This window comes from Nerophis ophidion, linkage group LG02 (genome assembly GCF_033978795.1).
Source record: "Nerophis ophidion isolate RoL-2023_Sa linkage group LG02, RoL_Noph_v1.0, whole genome shotgun sequence".
NCBI classification, from domain to species: domain Eukaryota; kingdom Metazoa; phylum Chordata; class Actinopteri; order Syngnathiformes; family Syngnathidae; genus Nerophis; species Nerophis ophidion.
Window position 1 is genome coordinate 67,374,444 of NC_084612.1, and position 7,500 is coordinate 67,381,943.

General features: G+C 37.2%; 1 protein-coding gene across 1 annotated transcript in view; it reads left to right on the plus strand.

The window, feature by feature from the left end:
• Positions 1-7,500, plus strand: part of tox2 (TOX high mobility group box family member 2) — a 342,562-nt gene that overhangs the window by 827 nt on the left and 334,235 nt on the right. The gene's annotated exons all lie outside the window — the stretch shown is intronic.

Below are 7,500 nucleotides of genomic sequence, written 5' to 3' on the forward strand. Positions count from 1 at the left end.
GTGATACTAAGCTTAAGCAAATAAATGACGTGCATGCAAGATCAATTTTTTTTTTTTACTAATTGGTATGAAATCTGCCAATAAAATAACATTCGTGTTCATTTAAGTTACGCAAGCAGGTTATTTACTTGTTTGTTTAATTCAATTAAAAACTTGTGATTAATCTTTTGATTGCACTACTTTATATCTCTCTTTACACCTGCTTGATTTATTCCTCGGTTGTTTTATGTTTTTTTTCCCCAGTAAAACCTCACATTTGACTGTACAGTTATTATTTGTTACTTTTATTTATTATTTTCGCTTCTTAACACTTGAAACCTAAAATCATCCACAAACAGAAAAACGGAGTTGGGAATGGTTTTTTTTTTCTTGAGTAAAAAAGTATCCATCTTTTAACTTAGAGTGGAAATATAACATGTATAATTCAAATTCTTACTTAAAAAATATTAAATGCTTAATACAATAATACAGTAAATAATTAAGTAAAGCCAGGTGAGAACTCAGTTCTGATTTACCATGTACATAACAAATAAAGGGTCATATTAGAAAATAGATAGATAGATAGATAGATAGATAGATAGATAGATAGATAGATAGATAGATAGATAGATAGATAGATAGATAGATAGATAGATGGATAGATTGATGGAAGGATGAATTTCATGGTTATAACATGAGCCAAAGTAGTTGGGAAAGGGCATGTTCACCACTGTGTTACATCACCTTTTCTTTTAAAAACACTCAATAAACGTTTGGGAACTGAGGAAAGTAATTGTTGAAGCTTTGAAAGTGGAATTCTTTCTCATTCTTGTCTTATGTAGAGCTTTAGTCGTTCAACAGTCCTGGCTTTTGAACTTCACGCCTATAACAATCCGGATGGTTATTTTCCTCTTTGTTCCGGAGGAGACCACATCCACAGTTTCCAGATATAATTTGAAATTTGGACTCGTCAGACCACAGAACACTTTTCCACTTTGCATCAGTCCATCTTAGGTGATCTCGGGCCCAGGGAAGCCTGCGGCGTTCCTTGGTGTTGTTGATAAATGGGTTTGGCTTTGCATAGTAGAGTTTTAACTTCCACTTACAGATGTAGCAACCAACTGAAGTTACTGACAGTGGTTTTATGAAGTGTTCCTGAGCCCATGTGGTGATATCCTTTACACACTGATGTCGGTTTTTGATGCAGTACCGCCTGAGAGATCAAATGTCCGTGATATCATCGCTTACTTGCAGTGATTTCTCCAGATTCTCTGAACCTTTTGATGATTTTACGGACCGTAGATGGTGAAATCCCTAAATTCCTGGCAATAGCTCGTTGAGAAATGTTGTTCTAAAACTGTTCGACAATTTGCTTACAAATTGGTGACCCTCACCCCATCCTTGTTTGTGAATTACTTAGCATTTCATGGAAGCTGCTTTTATACCCAATCATGGCACACACCTGTTCCCAATTAGCCCGCACACCTGTGGCATGTTCCAAATAAGTGTTTGATGAGTTTGTCACGAGTTGCTGGCATCAAATTCTAAATGATTATTTGCCAAAAACAAAACATGGTTATCAGTTTGAACATCAAATATGTTGTCTTTGTAGCATATTCAACTGAATATGGGTTGAAAGTGATTTGCAAATCATTGTATTCCGTTTAAATTTACATCTAACACAATTTCCCAACTCATATGGAAACAGGGATTGTATTTGTGCTCCTGTTGTTGCAGTACTTTTGAAATGAAATGTTATTTCTTGGTGCAACTTCATACAACTAAATTAGTAATTATAATGCTGGAACGGTTTGATATATTTTCCCAGCATTAAGCAGATGAATATTTATGACCAAACCACCATAGAGGGTTCAAAGCACTGTGAATGTTTTTTTTTTTTTGTATTTAATGCAACATATATTAATCAGAGACTACAGTACAGCTAATTATAGTATTACTTTTAATGAGCTATGTTCTCTTCCAAGGGCATGCAGAATCTAATTGTTCCATCCATACTGTACATGTCATACATTTTGAGCTTCTGTCATACGAACAAGACTGTACTGGACTATTTAAATTGAGTTGTCGAAGAAGCAGGCCTGCTTTAAAGTGCTTGAATTAACCTCTGTTGATAGACAATCAAATGCCATTTTTATCTATGGAAACTATCCATCCATGTATTTCCTACTGCTTGTCCCACTTAGGGTCAATGAAAACTCATGTGCTGCATTTAGTCCAAGTGCTTTAATAGGTATGCCATATGTATATGTGTATATATATATATATAGACACCGACCTCTATTTAATAATACAACTCTAACATTTGACAACCAAACAATTAAACAAGGCGACACGGTAAAGAATCTGGGTGTTATCTTCGACCCAACTCTCTCCTTTGAGTCACACATTAAAAGCGTTACTAAAACGGCCTTCTTTCAGCACCGTAATATCGCTAAAATTCGCTCCATTCTGTCCACTAAAGACGCTGAGATCATTATCCATGCGTTTTTTACGTCTCGTCTCGATTACTGTAACGTATTATTTTCGGGTCTCCCCATGTCTAGCATTAAAAGATTACAGTTGGTCCAAAATGCGGCTGCTAGACTTTTGACAAGAACAAGAAAGTTTGATCACATTACGCCTGTACTGGCTCACCTGCACTGGCTTCCTGTGCACTTAAGATGTGACTTTAAGGTTTTACTACTTACGTATAAAATACTACACGGTCTAGCTCCATCCTATCTTGCCGATTGTATTGTACCATATGTCCCGGCAAGAAATCTGCGTTCAAAGGACTCCGGCTTATTAGTGATTCCCAAAGCCCAAAAAAAGTCTGCGGGCTATAGAGCGTTTTCCGTTCGGGCTCCAGTACTCTGGAATGCCCTCCCGGTAACAGTTCGAGATGCCACCTCAGTAGAAGCATTTAAGTCTCACCTTAAAACTCATTTGTATACTCTAGCCTTTAAATAGACTCCCTTTTTAGACCAGTTGATCTGCCGTTTCTTTTCTTTTTCTTCTATGTCCCACTCTCCCTTGTGGAGGGGGTCCGGTCCGATCCGGTGGCCATGTACTGCTTGCCTGTGTATCGGCTGGGGACATCTCTGCGCTGCTGATCCGCCTCCGCTTGGGATGGTTTCCTGCTGGCTCCGCTGTGAACGGGACTCTCGCTGCTGTGTTGGATCCGCTTTGGACTGGACTCTCGCGACTGGTCTTGGATCCATTATGGATTGAACTTTCACAGTATCATGTTAGACCCACTCGACATCCATTGCTTTCCTCCTCTCCAAGGTTCTCATAGTCATCATTGTCACCGATGTCCCACTGGGTGTGAGTTTTCCTTGCCCTTATGTGGGCCTACCGAGGATGTCGTAGTGGTTTGTGCAGCCCTTTGAGACACTAGTGATTTAGGGCTACATAAGTAAACATTGATTGATTGATTGATTCATATACATACATATATATAAATATATATACACATATATATGAATATACATATTTGAGTATATATGAATATATATATACATGTTATTTCATATGTTGACCCAAAGGGGGGGCACTTTTAAAACCGACACACAGTCAATTTGAAAGAGCCCTCATTTTTGGGAGCAAATGTTGATATATTTCACCTCCAGGGATGCAAAATGAGATGTCTAATTTTCATTTTTTTGAAGAGTGCTTGGCAAAACTATGACAAAAGTCACAATTTTACTCCAAAAAAATGTCACTACCTTTACAAGAAGAAAAGAAAAAAATGGCAAAATTGTGATAAAAGTTGGACTTTTATATGACAAATGTCAACCATAAATATATATATATATATGTAAAACAGGTAATAAAAGGTACCGATTGACTATACAACACAATTAATACACTTTTATTAATACAAATTTAATGTTTAGTAGCTGAGATAGGCACCAGCGCCCCCCGGGACCCCAGAGGAAATAAGCGGTATAAAATGGGTGGATGGATGGATGGATACATACAAATAATAATCATATGATAATATATGATTATAATAGTGATGTAGAAATATGTATTACAACTATTACAATTTGACTGTATAATTAAATCTGTCAACATTGATACATAAATAAGTAGTTGCAAGTTTAAGTTTCATTTACTCAGACATTTAAACATTAGACGGATAAAGAAAAAATTAAAAAAAATATTTTTAATATGCATGTAGTCTGAAATGGATTAAGCAGAAGCTAAAGTTTACTACGCCTATCCTAGTTTATTCACAAAACAAAAACAGAATAAAACGACGAATGTCTCATGCATGTAATAATTTTGTTTTCCGTTAATTATAAAAGTAAAAGAAACATAACATATATGAAAAGCTCCATCGTGTTAATTTTACATCCTTAGCATCCATTCTCAACATGTTTTTTATAATTGATTTCTTCAAAATAATTTGAAATTGAATTCAAGTTCACAGTTCTTGGTCCAACTTATTCCATACATTTGCAGTCGTTCTCACGTAAACCAAAAATAATACAATTATTTAATAACTTCCATCCATCCATTTTCTACCGCTTATTCCCTTTTAGGGGTTGCGGGGGGCGCTGGCGCCTATCTCAGCTACAATGGGACGGAAGGCGGGGTACACCCTGGACAAGTCGCCACCTCATTGCAATATTTAATAACTTACGATTTCAATTATTTTCATATTATTTCCTATTATATTACAATAAGGTAATTAATTAGTTATTGTGCAGGTTTAGACAGGCTGTGCTCTAAAGGGTGAGCACAATTACAAGCGCCTTGGTCTGACTATGGTCCGATTTAGCAGTAGTGATATTTGCAATATAATAATTAATGGTATAATTGATTCAAATTAAACATGTCATACACGTTAAAATAAAGAAAATGCAGGTGCAACCTTAATCAAAGAGAAAAACAAGATGACTTATAAAGTCAATATTATTATTTTCAACAACTTGTTTTTTTAAAGGCCTACTGAAACCCACTACTACCGACCACGCAGTCTGATAGTTTATATATCAATGATGGAATATTAACATTGCAACACATGCCAATAAATTGCAATTTTAACTTTCGCGCCGAACTATCCTGCTGAAACGTCGCGGTATGATGACGCGTGCGTGTGACGTCACGCATTGTAGAGGACATTTTGTCCCAGCACCGTTCCCAGCTATAAGTCGTCTTTTTTCATCGCATAATTCCACAGTATTCTGGACATCTGTGTTGCTGAATTTTTGTCATTTGTTCAATGTATAATGGAGACGTCAAAGAAGAAAGCTGTAAGTGGGAAGTGGTGGCGTTTAGCAAAACAAACACAGCCGGTGTTTCATTGTTTACATTCCTGAAATATGACGGTGAAACTTTACTATGGAACAGTGAAGTGAAGTGAATTTATATTTATATAGCGCTTTTCTCTAGTGACTCAACGCGCTTTACAGAGTGAAACCCAATATCTAAGTTACATTTAAACCAGTGTGGGTGGTACTGGGAGCACGTGGTTGAAGTGTCTTGCCCAAGGACACAAGAGCAGTGACTAGGATGGCGAAGGCGGGAATCGAACCTGGAACCCTCAAGTTGCTGGCATGGCCGCTCTACCAACCAAACTATGACCGGTCAAGCGAACACGGTTGGATTGGACCACACACACAAACAAAGTACAGTGTATTATGCAGCGATCATTTCGAAAGATCGTGTTTCGAAGAGGGTCCCTTGCGAAGGGCAGAGATGGGCATCGCCACCACCCGTCGACTGGTGCTGAAGAACGGTGCGGGGCCGACCTTCAGGTTGTACAGGTACGACCATATAATCTCAATAAAACACTAGTAAAACAATAAGCAGATAAGGGATTTTCCAGAACTATCGGGGGGTACTAGGATGACAGGGGATGCAAAACATTAACAGTGCAATACGTTTTCATAACATGGTCACTACTGCCTACTTTGTCTTGTTCTATTCTTATTTTACTGTTATATTGTTATTCCCATTGTTTTTATTCTTTTTGTAATATTTCTCTATTTTGTCTCCTTTTAAACCCCCATTATTTACTTTTTACTTTTTTCTTAAAATTGATCTAAACTCTGTACACTGCTGCTGGAATTTTAATTTTCCTGAAGGAACTCTCAATAAAGTACTATCTATCTATCTATCTATCTACTAAATTTGTCTAATAACATCTGAATCGCTCCCACTGTATAGTCTTTTTTTTTCTTTTTCTAGTCCCTCACTCTCACTTTCCTCATCCATTAATATTTCATCCTCGCTCAAATTAATAGGGAAATCGTCGCTTTCTCGGTCCGAATCGCTCTCCTTGCTGGTGGCCATGTTTTTAACAATGTGAGGATGTGAGGAGCTCCACAACCCGTGACGTCACGCGCACATCGTCTGCTACTTCCGGTACAGGCAAGGCTTTTTTTATCAGCGACCAAAAGTAGCAAACTTTATCGTCGATGTTCTCTACTAAATCCTTTCAGCAAAAATACGGCAATATCGCGAAATGATCAAGTATGACACATAGAATGGACCTGCTATCCCCGTTTAAATAAGAAAATCTCATTTCAGTAGGCCTTTAAGTCCAATATTAGATGCACATGGGATGATGAATTTTTCAGATAAGTTTTTTGTAGGACCAGTGATGAATGAACCTCATCGATTATGTGTCCGGTCAATCGTAAATACGTTTCAGGCGTAGACATGATGATGCAGATGTTTCGACATTTTGCATCACATGACTGACGAGTCGGAAAAATGCGGACGTTATGATTGAAGAGGACGACTAAATGCTTTGTCTTAAACATCTTCATTGAAGACCTGAGGGTGGCGAGCAGGTAGCAAAGGAGGCCTGGAGATAAAAGAAAAAGCCTGTAATGTAGCGCGACACCAGGCCGACCTACACGTGCAGCAGAGGAAAGTCATGAGGAAAATGTTGCTCTGATAAAAAAAAAAAAAAAGCCATGTTTGCTGTCAAATATTAATGGCCGCCGTGAAAGGCTTTACTCATAGTCTGAATTTATAACGCGTACACAGAAAAGTACTAAATTGCTTTCCCATCTCTTACTTGCTACTAGCGCTGCCACACCCGTTTTGAAAGATTGCTTCACAAGTCACAACAAATACACACACACACACACACAAAAACATCACACAAACACACTTTCTTGTATTTGTTATCTTTTTGAGACCACCGAAAAATGCCTACCTCTTAAGGACCACGCTTTCTAGATATATAAAGATTTGTATTTACAACAATAATAATATATGCACATTATGTAAATATAAAAAAATGTAAGCTTGAAGTTATTTATTTTTTTTGTTTTGTTTGTAATTTGTTTTTAATCTTCATTATTTAATTCAAGTTATGACAGTATGTATTATTTTTTTAATTTGTCCAAAGGGGCCACATTCCAATTTTTTACACACTTATTATTACATATGTTGGCCAGAGGGGGAGCACTTCCAATTTTTACACGCACTTGTTATTTCATATGTTGACCCAATAGGGGAGCACTTTTAAAACCGACGCACAGTCATTTTGAAAAA